General features: G+C 43.7%; 1 protein-coding gene across 1 annotated transcript in view; it reads left to right on the forward strand.

Moving 5' to 3' along the window:
* BAG5 (BAG cochaperone 5) overlaps positions 1-20,707 on the forward strand; it is a 366,318-nt gene that overhangs the window by 206,875 nt on the left and 138,736 nt on the right. Inside the window, exon 2 of the mRNA XM_044074514.1 lies at positions 10,713-10,781. The gene's annotated coding sequence lies outside the window, so the exon portion shown is untranslated. The remainder of the gene's footprint in view (positions 1-10,712; positions 10,782-20,707) is intronic.

Genomic DNA, 20,707 nt, shown 5'->3' on the forward strand with positions numbered 1-20,707 from the left:
CTATTGTCTCATATATGACCTTGGACATAGCCTCTTCAATTGCTGTAAGACTATTTTTCCTGTCTTCCTTTATAGCTGCAAACTCTATCTGAGGTAATCTAGAGAGGGGAATTCTGGGAAGGGTCTTGGCTCGAGAATTTTTTTTTCTCACGAGCTCTTTATAACGGCCAAGCCAGTTCCAAGAATCGGACCAAGTCCCATCAGTCAAGGATAAATGAAGACTGACAACACAGATGGAATGTTATGGTAAGTACATAACTTCTTTTTCTCTTTATCCTCCTCTTTACCCTGGAAGATGACCTTCCCATGTTTCAAAACTTAGTTAATGCATTTCCACTCTTCCCTAAAGTACAACAGTTGTTGCTCAAGGATAATGGAGGCTTGACAACATACTTCTCAACTTTCCAGATTTCCACAGAATTTCCAGATTTTTCCCTTATGTTTTTGGTCTGTTCCTCCTAAAATTTCTGTTTTTCCTGGAAAATTGCTGGGTTAAAGTCACCTAACCTGGACCGAAACACTAAAGGTGGAGGCATGTCCATATTCATTAAGGATATCCACACCTCCAGGCTAGTTGCTCAGCATAATGCATCCGAGATTATCCAAGTGCAGCTAACTCTGGGCAAGACCGCAATCCAAATTGTAGCTTGCTACAGATCCCCCACCATGCCCCAGGATTCCCACTCCTCATTTCTTAATACACTGGAAAATAGGGTACAACCTAACACCCTAATAATGGGTGAGTTCAACTACTCTACCATTAACTGGGAAAACTACTCATGTACCAACTCTTGTGCTCAACGTTTTCTGGAATTCATAAATTCCAATGCCATGGATCAACTTATCCACACCCCCCACCAGGGGCAGCATTATCCTAGACCTGGTTATTAACAACATGGGCAACCGGTGCTCCACACCAGAGGTCAATTCCTCGTTGGTCAGATCCGACCATAAGCTAATCACCCTAGACATCCACATCCCTCCCCCACCCCCCATTAGGGAAACCACAGTAAAATATGTCTCCAAAGCCAACTTCACGCTTCTTAAGACAGAAGTGGCAAACTTCACGACACCCATGCTGATGGACAATAGAGGTATGACTGATGAATCCTACACAAATGCACTTTATAAGCACTTACATGAGTGCATGGATCGTGCAATCCCTAACAGAACCAAGATGCTGTCCTCCAAAAAAAGGAAGCCAATCTGGTGGTCCTCTGCCATAAACAAACTCTACAAGAGAAGAAAGAAACTGTTGCAAAAAAAAGAGTATCCCATGATTGGAGAAACTCCCTGGTCAGCTTCAGTAAGAAGCTGAGACCCCTCATAAAATCCTCCAAAGCTAGTTATGAAAACAAAATGTTTGCCACTGACTCTAAAGACAACCGCAAAGCATTCTATAGTTATGTCAAGAATCTCAATGGCAACACTCAGATCTGCTCTGAGTTACAGCACAATGACACTAAATATACAGAACCAACGGATATTGCCAACATCCTGGCACATAGGTTCAGTGCTAACTTTACCCCTTTGTCATCCCCTAAAGGGCCCATCTCTATACCAGAAGAATGCAAAGTTGCTGTAATCACGGTTGCACAGGTAAAAAACACACTATCCAAAGCCAAGAACACAGCTTCCATGGGACCTGACGACATCCAAGGCTGTATTCTACATGAACAACAGAACGAACTGGCACCCCACCTAAGTACCATGTTCAGTCATAGCCTCACCTCAGGCTATGTGCCCATTGAATGGCGCACAGTGACAGTTATCCCACTCCACAAAGGGGGAGCCACCACAGACCCCGGAAACAACCGCCCCATTAGCCTAACAAGCCTGGTCTGCAAGGCTATGGAGCATATCATCATGGAACTTATAAACAATGACATTGGTAATCTCCAAACTCAGGGCCCCACCCAGTTCGGGTTTGTAAAAGGGAGATCATGTCTCCTAAACCTGATAGACTTCTTTGAAGCAGTCACCAAAACCATAGATGAGAGTAAGGTGGTTCACACAGCCTATCTAGATCTCACCAAGGCTTTTGACACCATCCCCCACTCTGGAATTATAGATAAACTCACTAAACTAGGTATAAATCCCTATGTCACAAGATGGGTTGCCAACTGGCTCACTGACGGAACCCACACTGTGAAAGTAGCAGACTCCAAATCCATCTTCAGACCAGTGACAAGTGGAGTACCACAGGATTCAGTCTTGGGTCCTCTCCTGTTTGGTATCTACTTCTCTGAAGTACAGGCCAACACAGAAGGTCTTTGGCTAACGAAGTTTGCAGATGATTGCAAACTAGGAGCCATAATCAAAACTCCAAAAGATGTGGACATCCTACAAAAGGGCCTTGCTGAGACATATGCCTGGTGTCAAAGCCATGGCCTCAAGCTCAATGCCAAAAAGTGCATTGCCATTCCTTTTGGTAAAAACTCAGTACCCATGAACTACCACATAGGTGGTAGTCTACTTAACACCGAAAGTGTGATAAGAGATCTTGGGACACAGGTGGACAGTAGTCTCTCCTTTGATAATCACATTGCCACAGTAGTCAGGAAATCCTTCTAGGTGGCACACCTCATCACAAAAGGTTTCTCATCCAGGATAAAAGAGGTCATTGTTCCCCTCTACTCGTCACTCATTAGACCCATTATAGAGTACAATGCTCCTTTTGGTATGTACCTCACAAGACATCTACAACAACTGGAAAGGCCACAGAAATACCTCACAAAGAGGATTACTGGCCTCAAAGAGATGCCCTATGCAAACCGTCTCAAAAAACTGCAGCTTTACTCCATTGCATATCGCCTACTCAGAGGCAATCTCTGCCTAACACACAAAGCTATGTCAAACCCAGAACTTTTAGACATGCTTCACTTAAAGAAATCCCAATCCCTACGAGCTACACGCTCTAGGGACCTAAACCTCATCACCACAATAAACAGAACATGCTGGAGGGATAGATTCCTGTCCCAGTGACTTCCCATACTCTGGAACAAACTACCTATCTATATCAAACAAAGCTCCTCATTAGTACTGTTCAAGAAAAATCTTGATGATTGGATGGGAGATAGGAAATTCACCCTGGGGATCACTTCTGTGGCTCTGCTCGACAGTGGCACAGGAAAATAATTTTCTTGGGTGGCGAAAGTCAGGGTACCTTTGGCTAGGCTTATATAGGCCCTAGGGCCAATAGCCTAGTACCTACCTACCTACCTAATAATGGTACATGTTTGAGTTTTAGACTTTAAAGCCTTCAGCAAATGCATACTAACATAAAACCTGTTGTTGTAGCTCCTTTCTAAGTTTATAACAGCATTATATAAAATCTTTCCCTATTTTTGTGCCATTTGCCCCCCATTATGTCATGCTTTGTCCAGATAAGAGTTTGAGAGGGATACGTGACAAGCTTACTTATCATAGTTCCAGAATGGCCAAAGCAATCATGATTCACCCTTCTTCAGATGATGTCTTGCCGTGATATGTCTGCCATTGGTACGGTTATCTTGGGTTCAGTACTTCATATAAGTCAAAGCTGTATATCTTCTTGCTTTAAGGATATGTACTGAGATAGTACAGTTACTGAAAGATTCCAAAAGGCCAATGATTAGGAATTGTTAGTTGGCTAAGTGGAAGAAGTCATTCTGGGCAGCTGACCACTTGTTAAATCTAAAGTCATACATGAGTGCACGATTGCCAGATTGCCTGTATTGCCTTTGTAAGATTGGCTTGTCTTTTATTAATTGCACTTCTTTGTAGACTCTATTTGCAGCAGCCCTTGTTATTCCTTAGATCTCTATAGATTCTGTGGTTGCAACTTTCCTAAAAGAAAGTTTACTCCTTTGCATTAACTATTATCACCCTGGGATCTGAACTTTTTGAAGAAAAGATGACCTTACTGCCAGTTAAACCATAGTCTTCAGTGGACTGAAGATCCCTCTCTCTTGGAAGATGCCGTTCTTAGTAGCGTTCACTCCTGAAAGAAAGATTTTGAGTGGGAGACCAAAATGTGTACAGTATTTCACACAGTAAGAAGTAAAGATTCCATTTATACACAGTGATTTCCCTTTCTCCTTGAACTTGTCCTGAAGAGTCATGCTTACTTCCATTGCAATAAAACAATGATAAAAGACGAGCACTTTGAGTAAACTTGGGAAAATGAGCTATTATATGGACAGAACCAAAGTCATTAGGAAATCTGATTAGCATTTTGTGCAAGATAGAAAAGGCCTGTCAGTGACTAAACAGCCCTCCTCAGACTGGCTAGCCTATTGTGTTACCTTTTGATCTGACAAATATAGTCCACTGGCAAAAGCATCAAGAAACATGCAGCTAGAGCTTCTGCCATTTCTGCTGTTTGCTTTAAAAATGTTTCAGCAAAGGGCATATATGAAGATGTAGCATAGATGTCCTTCAAGAATGTAACTGTAGTCCTTACATATGGGTTGTCCTGCCTCAGGCAGCCCTCGGTCGGACGGATTCCAAAGTCTGGGTCTGACGTCGGCTGATGTCGCCTCCTCCCCGACGTCAGAGCGGCAGGGGTATAAAAGTATCAGCAGACGCCATCTTCCTCAGTCTTTCTTGCCGCGCGGTGCCCGAAGCAGAAGCAGTTCACAAGTGCCGGTCGGTCAGCTCCTGTGTTTTTCGTATCCGAAGTCATCAAAAAAGCTAAGTACCCCGTTGGGGATCTTTTTCTTGCCTCAGCCGATGTCAGAAAAAACTGAAAAAGTTAATAATTGTTTGTCTTGTGGTAAACAAATACCTCATAAGGATTTCCATTCTTACTGCCTCCCCTGCCTTGGCCCAGACCACGACGTCTCGGCCTGTGCCGCCTGTGCTTGCTTCAATAAGTGCACACTCAGGCGCCGGGCAGAGTTTGCTGAAGACTTTTTTGGCGACAAATTCTCCTATACCATGCCGTCGGAACAACCGACAACTCATATTTCCAAAAAAACGGAAGGACCGGGACCGACATCCTCGGCCCGCGACTTCCACCGATTCCACGCCAAAAATTACTGCGAGTGCATCGGTCTCCTCTGAGGCGGTTCTTCCACCGCTCTGGACCGACGACACTGCTTTACCGATCACTCTGGCCCCGGAGCCTGCGCCGGTGGTTGATTTTCCTCCAGATTCTGAAGCCCAAGATTTACCGGAGACCATACCCATGGACAAGGTTACTCCAGCACGTGGGGCAGCTAGGCCCCCTATGTCTATGTCTATCAAGGCCTACACACGTGCTAAGGCTGCTAGCCAGGCTAAGTCTCACCCTCCAAAAGCTCTGCCTCAGCCCACTACTGATAAACAAATCTTGTCTTTAGCTTCAGATTTAATTTCCTTAATCAGAGGCTCCCAGGCCCATCCTGAAAGAGGATCTCAGCCTCCTTCTGACAAAAGGCCCAGGGTTGAGCATACTGACACCCTTTCTTCAGATGAAGCCTCTGGTGACTCTGATCACTCAGATACCCAGGAAGAGTCCTTTCAGGCCTACGAGGATTCTGATGCGAGGATTCTATCTCCTCTGCCTCCCCTCCTGAGGATATTTCTTTTGGGGAAGTTCTTCACTCCATGAGGGAGCACTTTCAGTGGCAAGGCCAGGAATACTCCGATTCCAGGAAGCGGCTTCGTACCTTCCTTAAGCTACCACAACACAGGCCTTTAGCTATCCCTCCAGTGCTTGATGTTCTGGATGATGTGCACTCAGATTCGAGTGCTTCTCCTGATTCTCTCCCTCCTGCTCCTGTCAAGCCGGACAGATACTACAGGGTTCCTGAAACTCATAAACATTTCTTTAAGGCCCATGCTGTTGATCTAGAAACAATTTCCCAGGGGCCAAAAGGGGTGACTACATCCACCGCCAAGAATCCCTTTCCCTCAGACAGGGAAGCTAGGTCCCTGGAGAGGTGGGGCAAAAAAGTTTATACCTCAACCACACTGACTATGAGAACCCTCAATTGCCTTTTTCATATGTTTCAGTATCAGGATTTCTTGATGGATGATTTGCAGAAAAAGTTAGCCTCTCTTGAGCCTTTAGATAGGAAGGCCTTACAGGATGTGGTTCACGACACACAGCAGGTTAGCAACCATTTTCTTCAGTGTGGTTATGATGCATTGGAAGCTTCATGTAGGGCAGCTATGACAGGGGCCGTCATATGTAGACATGCATGGTTAAAAGAACAGCCATTACCAGATCATGTTAAAGCAAAGCTTCTAGATGCACCTCTGGAAAAGCACAAGCTATTTGGTACTAATGCTCAGTCAATTGAGGAAAAGGCTAAATCAGTGCAAACAGTCAAGGATTTCCTCCAGGTTCAGCCTCCTAGGTTCAGCAGGAATTGGCCTTCTAAGAATTGGTCCTTTCCGGACACTGACAAATTTCAAAGGGGAAAAAACAGGCGTGGACGAGGAAGAGGCCAATACAGAGGCTCCTACCGGGGACGCCAATGGCAACCGACTAATCAGAGAGGTGGCGCGGGGGCTTCCCCTGCCCCACAGGGACAATCACAATGACTTGCCTTTGACACCGCCGACCAAAGCTCAAAGAGAAGCACCTTTAGGCGGAAAATTATCCTTATTTTCAGAAAACTGGCACATTTTAACAAAGGACAAATGGATTCTGGACATAATAGACCAAGGCTACAGGTTCCATTTCCATACGTTACCAACAAGACAAGGCATGCCAAACCTGCCACAAAATCAAAGGGCAGAGGCATTCAAACAAATTTCAAAGCTGAAACAAATCAAAGCAATAGAAAAGGTTCCTCCTCAGGAACAAGGCCAGGGATTTTACTCAAGACTGTTCCTTGTTCCAAGAAAAGAAAAGCAATGGAGACCTATACTGGACTTGTCCGCTCTAAACACCTTTCTCATTGTACCAAAATTCAAAATGCTGACGCTACAGCAACTCCTTCCCATGCTGGGCAAGGGGTCTTGGCTGGTTACTCTGGACCTCAAGGAGGCATACCTGCATGTCCCAATCAGACACAGTTGCAGAAGATACCTCAGATTTCTTGCAGGGTCAGAGCATTATCTATTCTCAGCATTGCCCTTTGGCTTATCTACTGCGCCCAGAGTATTCACGAAATGCCTGGCATCAGTAATTGCACATTGCAGACTCCAGGGGATACAGATATACCCTTACCTGGACGACTGCCTTATACAAGCGGACAGCAAGCAAGCCTTGACAAAAAACTTGAATTATGTCATTCACTTACTACAGGCTTTGGGATACACAGTCAACTTACAAAAATCAAGACTACTGCCATCCCAACAAATAACTTTTCTAGGAGCCAAACTAGACACAGAATCTCAACTGGCTTACCTCACAGAAGAGAAGCAAGAACAACTACCACATTACTTCAAAAGCCTAGCAAAGCTCACCCAGATGACTGCAAGGAAAATCCTGCAGGCCCTGGGTTTCATGGCATCTTGCATTCTACTGATTCCACTGGCAAGACTACACATGAGAAAACTACAATGGTACCTAAAAAGTTTATGGTCTCAACACAGCCACAACTTAGAAGCAATTATCCCACTCATCCCATGTCTACAAAGGGAATTTTTGTGGTGGGCCCAAGCAAGCCAGTTAAACAAAGGTATGCCTTTCAACAAGCCTCAAACAAGCCAAACCATTACAACAGACGCCTCAGACCATGGATGGGGGGCGCACATGGAGGGCAGATGTATTCAAGGGCAATGGACTCCCCAGGAAGTACATCTGCACATCAATCAAAAAGAGATGTTAGCAGTAATGCATGCAATCGAGGCTTTCGGAAAATATCTTCAGCAAGGTCACCTACTAATAAGGACAGACAACACCACTGTTATGTGGTACATAAACAAGCAGGGAGGTACTCATTCTTACCCCCTTTGCAGACTAACAATGACTCTTTGGGAAAAATCCCTGAAACTGAACATACAGCTACAATCACAGTTTGTTCCGGACAGGGACAATGTTCTAGCGGACAGTCTAAGCAGAAACATCCTGGATCCACACGAATGGATGTTGCATCCAGACATTTTTGCACAAATAACTTCTGCATGGGGGAGGCCGGACGTAGACCTCTTTGCCTCCCACCTCAGTCATCGTCTGAAAAAGTTCTGCATGAGGTCACATCATCCACAAGCCTGGAAAATAGATGCTCTCTCATTCAGCTGGAACTCTCTAAAAATCTATGCATTCCCACCTCTACCATTGATGACCAAGGTGTTACTGAAGATCAAAGCAGAGCAACCGAAAGGCATCTTAATAGCTCCAGATTGGCCAAGACAGCACTGGTATCCACTACTAAGGAGCATAACTTGCACCAAACCGTGGACCCTGCCTCTATGGTCTCCACTCTTGACTCAGCACAATTACAGGACGGTTCATCCAAACCTGCAAACTCTGCGGCTGACAGCTTGGAGGGTCCCATGATTTCTTCACATATCTCTTTCTCCAAGGAAGTTCAACAGATATTATTGGAAGCACGCAGACCTTCCACCAGAAAAGCTTATTCGGCCAAATGGAAGAGATTCAGCATCTGGAATACCAACAAGGGACATGATGCATCAGTAATGAGCATTCCACAGATATTGGAATACTTGGCAGACATGCTGCATAATGGACTTTCATATTCTTCCATAAAAATACACGCTTCAGCAATTTCAGCAAGATACAACACCGATCCTCCTGTGTTCTCACATCCTTTGCTAAGACAATTTCTAAGAGGGGTAAAGAATATCAAGCCTCCCAGAAAACCTCCAGTGCCTGCATGGGACCTCAATTTCGTGTTGGAAAAATTAACGCTTCCTCCCTTTGAGCCAGCAGCATCTGCAGAATTACAATTTCTTTCCTGGAAAACAGTTTTCCTGTTGGCAATAACCTCAGCAAGGAGAGTTTCGGAGATACAGGCCCTCATGGCAGTACCTCCATTCCTCATTTTTCATCAGGACAGGGTTTCTTTAAGAACCAATCCTTCTTTTATGCCAAAAGTGATATCCAGGGTGTCTTTAAATCAAGCAATTCACCTGCCTACTTTCTTCCCCAATCCGCAAAATAAAGGGGAAAAGCTGCTGCACACTTTGGACATTCATAGACAACTGCGCTACTACTTGGACAGAACAAAGGCCAACAGAAAGTCTGACCAACTATTTGTAGCTTACGCTCCTGGGGTACAAGGAAAAGCAATTTCCAAACAAACAATTTCAAAATGGATTGGACATTGCATCAGATTTTGTTATTCCTACCATGGAAAGGGTGTGCCAGCCAATGTCAGACCACACTCCACCAGAGCTACAGCCACCTCCACAGCCTTCCTAAGAGGGGTGGCTACAAAGGACATTCTAGAAGCTGCTACATGGAGCTCCGTGCATACATTTTCCAAGCACTACAACCTCCCTTTATATTCCAGATCCCGAGCAGGCTTTGCTTCGGCAGTCCTGCAGGGCATTTTAGCTACACCATCCTTATCTCAGAGTCTACCACCCCCAGCTTGGCTATGGTATTCAACCCATATGTAAGGACTGCAGTTGCATTCTTGAAGGACATAGTACAGTTTTGTACCTACCATAAATGTAGATGTCCGATAGACATGCAACTGCAGTCAGGTTTTCCCTCCCTCCTTCCCCTCTGTGCATTGGGTCCACTTTCCTCCTTTTATACTTAGCTGGGGATATCTGTTATGGTGTATCTGTTTATTGCTATTGTGTATGTCTAAAATTTTTTATCCAGTTCTAATTTTAGCCTTCCTTGGAGGGCACCTGGCATCTGGGGCAAGAAACACTGAGGAAGATGGCGTCGGCTGGTACTTTCATACCCCTGCCGCTCTGACGTCAAGGAGGAGGCGACATCAGCCGACGTCGGACCCAGACTTTGGAATCCGGCCGACCGAGGGCTGCCTGAGGCAGGACAACCCATATGTAAGGACTGCAGTTGCATATCTATCGGACATCTACATTTATGGTAGGTACAAAACTGTACTTTCTCTACACACATTGACAAAACTGCTACAAGCTAAATAGTCATTCTTGGAACTAGGCAGATTTTAGAAGGGAAATTCTTTAGGGAAACCGGTTTTAGCTGTTAGTCACATTTGTTCAGGGAGTTGTACGAGTTTGCTTGAGATTCTGCCCATTTGCTTTATTGCTGCAAGAGCCCTCACTGAGGTACTACACATAATGGTAGCTCTTTGAGAAAGCAACTTGTACAGATAATTGATGATATTATAGTACACCTGCTGTAAATTTTACAAAGTGTCTACTAACAATGTTACTGTTATCTGGTATTGCATTGAACCTTGAGTTATGCATCTCAAAGTAGAAGCACTGAAGATAACCTAGGTATTACTGGTATTAAGTAGATCATTCTTCATCTGATATCAGTTATAACAGCGACTAGAGACCATCATTATTACAAAGTCAGGTACATATTTGATTACTGGAAAAAAACATGAAAATGATTGACATTGTTGAGTAAAAACCTGTAGTTTGGCATTGCTTCAAAAGCATTTCCCTGGAACATTTACAACTTTGATGACTGTTACGTAGATATGCTTTCTTTTCATTAAAAGCATTCTGAGTCTACAAAATATGTATTTGTAAATGTGTAGCACATTCAAAATGAGTGAGTAGTGAATACTACAAAACTACTTTCAAATGGTATTTTATGTACCAGTAGTGACATCTGGTGATTTATTACAGAATAATATCTTTTTTTTCTTTTCTCATAGGACTCCTTCATTCCAAGCAAGGCAGCAAATACAAAGGAGCGTTAACTACTATCTGGCACAAATGGACTGGTTTGTAAAACACATTGTTCTTTTGGTATGTTAATAAAATCTTGACAGTCACAAATTCTAACAAGATCACTTCCTGATCATTTAAACTAGCTGATGACTGCTGTATGTAGGTGTAACTTTGCAAACTAGTCAACGTTTAAATGGAAATGTATCCACATTGTTTTGTAAATCCATTGAGCTGAGCTGCTGTGTGTGAGTTCCTGGTGCTGACAAGGGATGGAGACAGATTTAGTGGCAGTAATGAATGCATAAACTAATGGTTATTGGTTTATTGGGACATGGTAGGTGTCTGGATATGAGATATCCCGAAGGCATACATAAGAAAGCCTTGGGAGCTGGGTGACTATATTTTAGGGGAAAGGTAAAATGTAGGTTATAGGCAGATGAAGACTGAATAGTAAACATGTCTGGTATTTGAAAGTTTATAAACTTCAGTGGATGCAGACTGGAAGAATGGGCTTGACTTAGGGTAGAGGGAAAAAAAGGATGAATATCAGAATTTATAAGGGGTGGGGTCAGGGATTTAGCTTAAGATATGGGCAGGCAATATATGTTGACAAGGTCACTAAATTAGATGGGTGTCTTGAACAGTTGATGAAGCTGTCTACAAAGAAGAGGATCCTGTATTATGTAAGGTTAATGTGGGCTGTGACATGGAGGTGAGGTGCCTCCAGATAACACTGATAATATTTCACTGTAGTTTTCACTTGAGAGTTTGGGGAGGTACTAGGATGGTGATGTGTATTTACAGAGATACTGACTCTTGGGGATCATGGTGAATTAGACTATAGGGGATTGGTGGAGTCATGTTGAAGCAGAGAATGTTTAGATAATGGGTTAAAGGTAGGAGTTTGGAAAAGAAACACAATAGGGCGAAAGTTGGAAAAAAGATGTGGGAGAATTGCTGCTTTATGAATAAGTAAATAGAAACTTGAATGATAAAGAAAAAATGTAAAGAATGTGAAGGATGTGACAACGTGAGGTGTTACCATCCATGCCAGGGAGAATAGGGCAGTGCATGTGTAACATATACCAGCATAGTTAGCTGAAGTTTTGTAAATAATTTTGTCTCATTTGACTATCATACTGACTTCTACAGATGCTTGTGTTAAAGTTAAAAATGTATCAACAGTGTTGTTTTAACTGATGAAATATTTATGTTTAAACAAAGAATTCTAGAAGGGAAGAGCAGACGTTTTTGAAATTGTTCTGTAATTTTCAAATACTGAACACAAATAGCAAGAATGGAGATGACAAGACCACAGCATAAAACCAACGATTTATTTCAAATCCAATGAATCAAACAGGTACAAACTAAGCGCTTTCACATCCAGCAGATGCTTCTTCAGAAGTCTGAAGAAGCATCTGTTGGATGTGAAAGCGCTTACTTGGTACCTGTTTGATTCCTTGGATTTGAAATAAATTGTTGGTTTTATGCTGTGGTTTTCTCATCTCCATTCTTGCTATTTGTGTTCATTGTTCTACATTTTTTGGAGAAGGTGAAGTTTATCTGTAGTGGCTGCATTTGTTGTTCTTAATTTTCAAATACTGCAACAGATCTTGGCAAACTTCTGTGTGTGTGTATTGTACCAGAGCCAGGTGATCAAATGTTATGTCATTCCATAACCAGCACTGAGAAGATAGAACTCACACAGCAGCTTGTTTTATTTTGTTTTCTTTAAGTTCAGCTTAGTTTGAAGCTCATCACCTTGCCTTGTGGAGGGAAGCATCTCCGCATCTAAGTCTTGCCTTGCTGTATTAAGTTAGCTAGACAAGTTATTCTTTAGACAGTCAGGGAATACAGTGAGATTCGTTAAGTAGTATTTTTCTGCATCTGTCTGAATCTGCCCAACTGTGTTATTTTTGTTTCTTCTGTGATCGAAACTCTGGTGTTTTATTGTACTTTGATATTTAGTATTCTCATGTTTTCTATTTTATTAGTTATTATTAAATATTTTTTATACCTTTCATTGCGACTAGTCTTTTAGAGAATACTTTTAATGTCTTGAAAGTACTTGTGCTTATTTTAGTGACTCCTTGCCCACTCTGAAAAGCGTGGCTGCTTTGGTTACACTCTACCATATATATTAGTATTGACTTTACTCAGTATAATTAGATACCCTTGTAAGAGTCTGAGAGTGGTTGACTTGTGGCAGCGAAGTTACCTTATAGTCATGGCAGAAGGGGTGCAGTTAGTAAATCTGTACCACTTTCTCAGGTGTGTGTGTGTGTGTTGTGTGTGTGTTGTGTGTGTGTTGTGTTGTGTTGTGTTGTGTGTGTGTTGTGTTGTGTGTTGTGTTGTGTGTTGTGTTGTGTGTTGTGTTGTGTGTGTGTTGTGTTGTGTTGTGTGTGTGTGTGTGTGTGTGTGTGTGTGTGTGTGTGTGTGTGTGTGTGTGTGTGTGTGTGTAAATCAAATACCCAGCTGTGCCTGCTTCAGCTACTTGGAACTGGGACACACTGCTCCAAAGTGAGTCTTATTTCGATCTGGAGAGGCAGATAGTCCAGTCACGGGTTTGGAGGGTGTTCACTATGTGCTCTTGGAGGAAATTGTGCTTGATGCAGAGAGCTGCATCTTAAAATACTGTGTAAATCCATTCCTCTTTTTACTGACTCTCTCACCAGTGTCAGTGGTGGGATGGAGGTTCTTTGATTACTGCTGGAGGGCAGAGAGCCCATCAAACAGATAATCAATGTTTCAGGTAAGGATGCCCAAAATGAAATAACAAGGAATGCATTGAGGGAAGTAAGAAAACAAAAATGAAAACTTAAAGTACATTGAGCAGTAACAGAAAGAGTGGTGTTTTAGTCATACAGAAAAAAAGAGAAAAGTTAAGATGAAACTCTGAGAATTAATTTGTGAGGGGACAGTGTCTTGGGGGTACTATGGATCAAGCACAAAGTTTAAATGAGCTACTTGTTTAAATTTTTATCTAAGAAAAAATGGGGAGAGTACCAGTGTAAAAAGGATCTTTAGGACTGTAAAGTGAAAAATAGATATACTGGACTGCTTCTAGATAGAAATTTTCAAGAATCATTCTACTCTCTATTTAATCTCTTAATTTAAAAAAAATTTTTTTGTGACAGTCGTCATACCTTTAGATTGGATAACAAGTGATGATATTCTTCGTGTTTCATTGTTGCAGTCATCACACTTGGGTTATCTGCCTGCAGGTAGCCCTCAGTCGGCCCGAATACCAGAGTCTCGGTATTTCTGTGTCACCTCTTCCATGACGTCAGGTTGTCAGGGGTATAAAACATGCAGCTGATGCCTTTACATCAGCCATTCTTGCCGAGAAGGAGCCTGAAGCAGAAGCAGTTCACAAGTGCCAGTCGGCCACTACCTGAAATGTTTGTTTTTTTCAAGTTTCAGACCTGAAGTCTTCTAAAGCTAAGTACCCCATTGGGGATTCTTTTTTCTTGCTCTAACTGATGTCAGAAAAAACTTAACAATTGTCTTGCCTGTGAAAAGCAAATACCTCAGAGATTTTCATTCTTACTGCGTCACCTGTTTAGGCCCAGACCACGATGTCCCTAGCTGTCGGTTTTGTGCCTTGTTTAACGCCTGAAACATTCATCGTTGGGCTATTTTTGTAGCTAAATTCTTTCGCTCTCATTCTCCATATTCTGAAATGGCTTCGGTAAGCCATCTGACTACCAATCTTCCGAAAAAGCACAAAGACAGACCGCATAGGTCAAAAACTGCTGACGACGCTTCCATTAAACTTGTCGCCAGTCTACCGGTACTCTGAGGCACCTTTACAGCCCCTAATACCCGCTTCTACAGATTCACAGGTCTCTGCTGAGATGCATTTGGAGTCCAGTATGCAGAGATATGCTTCTTCGACTATGGAACCTGCGGATGTCTCTACCTTGGATGGGTCCGGAGCCGCTGTGCAGGCACCAGCTTCTGAGGGTGTATTCCGACCTACCGATATTCATATTAAACTGACAACTTCATTTCCTACTAAAACTACTGAGTTTCTCAAGCCCAGAGTTCGCATTATGCTTAGAAAACAGACGTCCAAAGCGCATGCTCATCCTCGCATGCCACAAAAACAAATGCTTAGAATGGCTGAAGACCTTATTGCTCTAATTAGGGGAAGCCAGCCTTCCCCTGCCAAAAGACAAAGAATTGAATTTCCTGATTCTACAGACCAGGAGTCTGATGTCTCTGACCCTTCTGATTACCAGGACATACCCTTATCTACCTATGAGGATTCAGATACAGAGGAATCCATTCCCTCTGCCTCCCCTCCAGACGGTTTCTCTTTTGGTGAAACCTTGCATACATTAAGAGAGCATTTCTGCTGGGAATGCCAGGACTATCCTCAGTCCAAAAAAAGACTCAGGGAATTTTAAATTTGCCTCAGCACAGACCTCTAGCTATACACCCTGTCCTGGATATTGTAGATGATTCTTCTTGGAGTCCAGACCTTACCACCAGCTCCTAGAAAACCTGACAGGTACTACAGAATTTCTCTTTAAGAATCCTACTGCAGATCCAGAGACCATTTCCCACGGACCTAAAGGCATTAAGGCTTCTATAGCAAAAAACCCTACCCCTTTAGACAGGGATTCTAGAGCTTTAGACAGATGGGTAAGAAGGTATATACCTCTGCAACTCTTGCCATCAGGGCTTTGAATTGCCATTTTCACATGTTGAAGTACCAGCAACATATTATGGAACAAATTAAAAAAAAATGGTGTTACTTCCAGATTGTGCAGAAAATAAAGATTTACAAGAGTTAATGCATTCTGCAAACCGAGTTGTAAACATACTTTGCAATGTGGGTTTGATGCCTTAGAAGCATCTTGCAGGGCTGCTGTCACTGGGTCTGTACTGAGAAGGCATGCTTGGCTAAAAGAACAAGTCTTGCCTGACCATGTCAAAGCAAAATTACTAGATGCTCCATTAAAACAGGAGCATTTGTTTGGCACAGAAGCAGAAGTTCTTAAAAAGATGGAAGAAAAAGCTAAATCTATGCAAACAGTCAAAGATTTCTTACAGGTGCGGCCACCTAGATTCAGTAGGCATTGGCCTTCAAAAAACTGGTCCTTTCCAGTCCCTCTCAGGCCTTCTCAGTCCAAGCCCAGGGGAAACAGACCACCAAAACTACAGTCTCAGGGTATGCAGAGATCTAAACAATGGAGTGTTTCCACCCCAAAACCAGGGAGTGGTAAGCCACCCCCTTATGGAAAAAGTTCACAATGACTTTCCAATTATTCTTCCCAGCCATGCCCAAGTACTTGTGCCCCTAGGAGGAAAACTCGCCCTTCATGCAAAAAACTGGATGTCCATTACTGAAGCCCGATGGGTTCTAAACATTGTATCCCAGGGATACAGATTCTACTTCCACTCACTGCCAACACCAAGCGGGTTGTCATACCTTCCTCCAAACCAGTGGGCAGAGGCTCAAAAGCAAGTACTTTCCCTTCTCCATATCAGGGCTATTCAACCTGTTCCAGTAGAACAAAGGAGACAAGGTTTCTACTCAAGACTGTTCCTGGTGCCCAGAAAAGAGAGCTCTTGGCACCTGATCCTGGATCCTCAACACCTTTCTGGTGGTCCCAAAATTCAAAATGCTTACACTGCAGCAGCTTTTTCCTATGCTAGCCAAGGATGCCTGGTTAGTCACCCTAGACTTAAAAGAAGCTTATTTGCACATCCCCATAAGGGAGTCTTGCAGGAAATATCTACGTTTCTGGGCCATTGCATACTGCAGGCAGGGAAATATTCAAATCTACCCATACATGGACAATTGCCTGATTCAGGCGGATAGTCAGGAATTGCTACTTCAGTACCTGTCATTTGTAAAAAGACTTCTAACTTCACTGGGATACACCATCAACGAAAAGAAATCACAACTGGTGCCCAGCAAACAAATTATATTCCAGGGAGCAAGCTTGAACACTACTTCCCGTATGGCATTCCTCACTCCAGAAAAGCAGGTCCATTTGACAAACTATTTCAAACTAATGGCCAACAAAACCCAGCTATCTGCAAGGAAAATATTGCAAGCCGTAGGGTTCATGGCCTCATGCATTCTGCTAATTCCATATGCAAGACTGCATATGAGGAAACATCAATGGTACCTAAAAATTCTCTGGTGTAAACATTATCAGGACGTGGAAACAGTGATTCCTGTCATACCTTGTCTAAGGGCAGAGTTCCTTTGGTGGACAGAAGCATGCAACCACAACAAGGGACTTCCTTTCACTCAACCCCTCGCCACCCCAACCCTGACCACAGACGCATCAGACTATGCATGGAGGGCTCACATGGCAGGCAAATGCATTCAAGGCAAATGGAGCCCAGAACAAATTCCCCTGCATGTCAATCAAAAAGAGATGCTAGCTGTACAGAATGCTCTGACAGTCTTCAAATATCTTATCCTTCCAGGACAGCTCCTGAGAGACAACACCACAGTTATGTGGTACATAAAAAAGCAGGGGGTAACCCATTCTTTACCCACTCTGCAGGTTAGCCATGGTCCTGTGGAACACAGCCTTGGGCAACCAAGTGCACCTACAAGCTCAATTCCTGCCAGCCAAGCAAAATTCACTGGCAGAAGGCTTAAGCAGAAATCTACTGGACCTTCACGAGTGGAAACTGGAACCCAACTCATTCAAACTTCTAATCCAGAAGTGGGGGAACTCTGGAGGTGGACCTTTTTGTCCCCCCCCCCCCCAAAACCACCAACTGAACACATTTTGCACCAGGAACCCTCACAGCAGAGCCTGGAAGGTGGACGCCCTATCCTTTTCATGGAAAAACCTCTCAATTTATGCCTTTCCTCCTCTGCCCCCTCCTCTCAAACGTACTACTCAAGATCAAACAGGACAGGCAAAGGGCAATTCTTATTGCACCAGACTGGCCACGCCAGTCTGACAGCAGTGCCACCCTGGCACCTACATCAGACACCTTCCCTGCTGTTTCAGCAGGAGGGACAGATTTTGCATCCACAGCTGCAAACCCTAAACATTGCAGCCTGGCTTATCCCATGAATACATCACCAGCATCCCTCAGCAAACAGGTGCTGGATGTCATCCTTGAGGCCAGAAGGCCTAGTACTAGAAAATCCTATGCTGAAAAGTGGAGAAGGTATTGTTCTTGGAGTCATTCTCAAGGAAAGGACACAGCTGTGCCCAACTTACCTCAGATCATTGATTACCTAGCAGAGCTGCTCCACAGAGTCCTGTCCTTCTCATACATTAAGATTCATGACTCTCCCATCTCAGCTCATTATAATACTGAGCCTCCTGTCTTTTCTCACCCTCTCATTAAGCAGTTTCTGAGAGAAGCTAACAATTTTTAAGGCCCCCTAGGAGAGCTCCCACCCCAGCCTGGGACCTTAACTTTGTACTAGAAAAGCTCACACTTCCCCCTTTTGAACCTACTTGTTCAGCAGAGTTAAAATTCCTCTCTTGGAAAACAGCGTTACTTCTAGCTATTACTTCAGCAAGAAGAGTGTCTAAGTTACAGGCACTAATGATGGTGGAGCCCTTCATTATTTTCCATGGTGACAGAATTTCCCTCAAGACTAACCCTTCCTTTATACCCAAGGTGGTGCCCAGTGTGGCTTTAAACCAATCCATCCATTTGCCAACTTTTTCCCTAATCCTCAGAATAGAGGGGAAAGGATTTTGCTCTCTTTGGACATGCACAGACAGCTCATGTTCTACCTTGACAGGACTAAGCCTTTCTGAAAATATGACCAGCTACTAGTCAGCTTTGCTACAGGGGCATAGGACCAAGGCCATTTCGAAGCAAAGCTTTTCCAAATGGATAGCACACTGCATCCATTTCTGCTACAAGCACCATGGAAAACCTACCCCTCTGGGGATCAGAACTAATTCCACTACAGCTACTTCAACCTCTACAGCATTTCTCAGGGGGGTCCCCACCAGGGACATCCTGGAAGCTGCAGCCTGGAGTTTTGTACACACCTTCACCAAGCATTACCACTTAACTATTTTTCCCTAAATCCAGAGCTGGATTTGCTACAGCAGTCTTACAAGGCCTGCTAGCCAGCCCCAACACTTCTTGACTGCCTCCACCCTTCATCAGCTTTGAGAATCAACCCGTGTGTGACTGCAACAGTGAAACACGAAGAACATAGTACAGTTGTGTACACTTACCTTAAATGTAGATGTTCGAGTGTATTCACTGTTACAGTCCTGGTTTCCCTCCCTCCAGCCCCCTGGTTTTCTCTATCCTTTTTACCTATCCTCTTTATGGCCATCTTTTTTGGCAGGGGTATTTACTTTTTACTGGAGGTGTTCCAGACCATGTAATAGCTTCCTATTTTGGGGGCTCCTGACATCTAGGGCAAGAAAACCTGATGTAATGGCGTCAGCTGCATGATTTATACCCCTGACGACCTGACATCATGGAAGAGGTGACGGCATCCAATGTAGAAATCCCAAGACTGTGGTATTCGGGCCGACTGAGGGCTACCTGCAGGCAGATAACCCAAGTGTGATGACTGCAACAGTGAATACACTCGAACATCTGCATTTATGGTAATTGTACACCACTGTACTTTCTTCGTGTTTCACTGTTGCAGTCATCACACTTGGGTTATCTGCCTGCAGGTAGCCCTCAGATGGCCCGAATACCACAGTCATGGGATTTCTGAGTCAGATGCTGTCGCTTCTTCCATGACATCAGGTCATCAGGGGTATAGAACAGGCAGCTGACGCCATTACATCAGTATTTCTTGCCGAGAAGGAGCCTGAAGCAGAAGCAGTTCGCAAGTGCCGGTCGGCCACTACCTGAAATTTTTGTTTTTCGAGTTTCAAACCTGAAGTCTTCTAAAGCTAAGTACCTCATTGGGGATTCTTTTTTCTTGCTCTAACCAATGTCAGAAAAAGTTAACAATCGTCTTGCCTGTGAAAAGCAAATGCCTCACAGAGATTTTCATTCTTACTGCATCACCTGTGTTAGGCCCGGACCACAACATCCCTCGCTGTCGGTTTTGTGCCTTATTTAATGCCCGAACCATTCGTCGTCAGGCTATTTTTGTCACTAAATTCTTTGGCTCTCGTTCTCCATATTCCGAAATGGCTTGGGTAAGCCATCTGACTACCGATCTTCCAAAAAAGCATAAAGATAAAGACAGACCACATAGGTCAAAAACTGCTGACGATGCTTCCATAAAGCTAGTCGCCAGTCCGCTGGTACTCAGTGAGGCATCTTTGCAGCCTCTGGTGCCCCCTTCTATAGATTTGCAGGCCTCTGCTGAGACCCATTCGGAGTCTGATATGCCACGAGATGCTTCTTTGACTATGGAACTTGTGGATGTCTCTACCTCCGATGGGTCCGGAGCCGCTGTGCAGGCACCAGCTTCTGAGGGTGTATTCCGACAGACCAATATTCACATTAAACCGACAACTTCATTTTTAGCTAAAAGTACTGAGTTTCTCAGGCCCAGAGTATGCAGTATGCCTAGAAAACCAATGACCAAAGCGCATGCTCAATCCGCCATGCCTCAAAAACAAATGCTTAGAATGGCTGAAAACCTTATCACCCTAATTAGGGGAAGCCAGCCTTCCCCTGCTAAGAGACCAAGAATTGAGTTTCTTTCCGATTCTACAGATCAGGAGTCCGATGACTCTGACCCTTCTGATTACCAGGACATACCCTTATCTACCTTTGAGGACTCAGATACAGAGGAATCCATTCCCCCTGCCTCCCCTCCAGAGGATTTTTCTTTTGGTGAAACCTTGCATCTTTTAAGAGAGCAGAAGAGGTTCTTAAAAAGATGGAAGAAAAATCTAAATCTATGCAAACTGTTAAAGAATTCTTACAAGTGCAGCCACCTAGATTCAGTAGGCATTGGCCTACAAAAAAACTGGTCCTTTCCAGGCCTTCTCAGTCCAAACCCAGGGGAACCAGACCACCAAGACTACAGTCTCAGGGTATG

The sequence above is a fragment of the Protopterus annectens genome, chromosome 6.part0, assembly GCF_019279795.1.
Source record: "Protopterus annectens isolate FY-2018-M chromosome 6.part0, PAN1.0, whole genome shotgun sequence".
NCBI classification, from domain to species: domain Eukaryota; kingdom Metazoa; phylum Chordata; order Ceratodontiformes; family Protopteridae; genus Protopterus; species Protopterus annectens.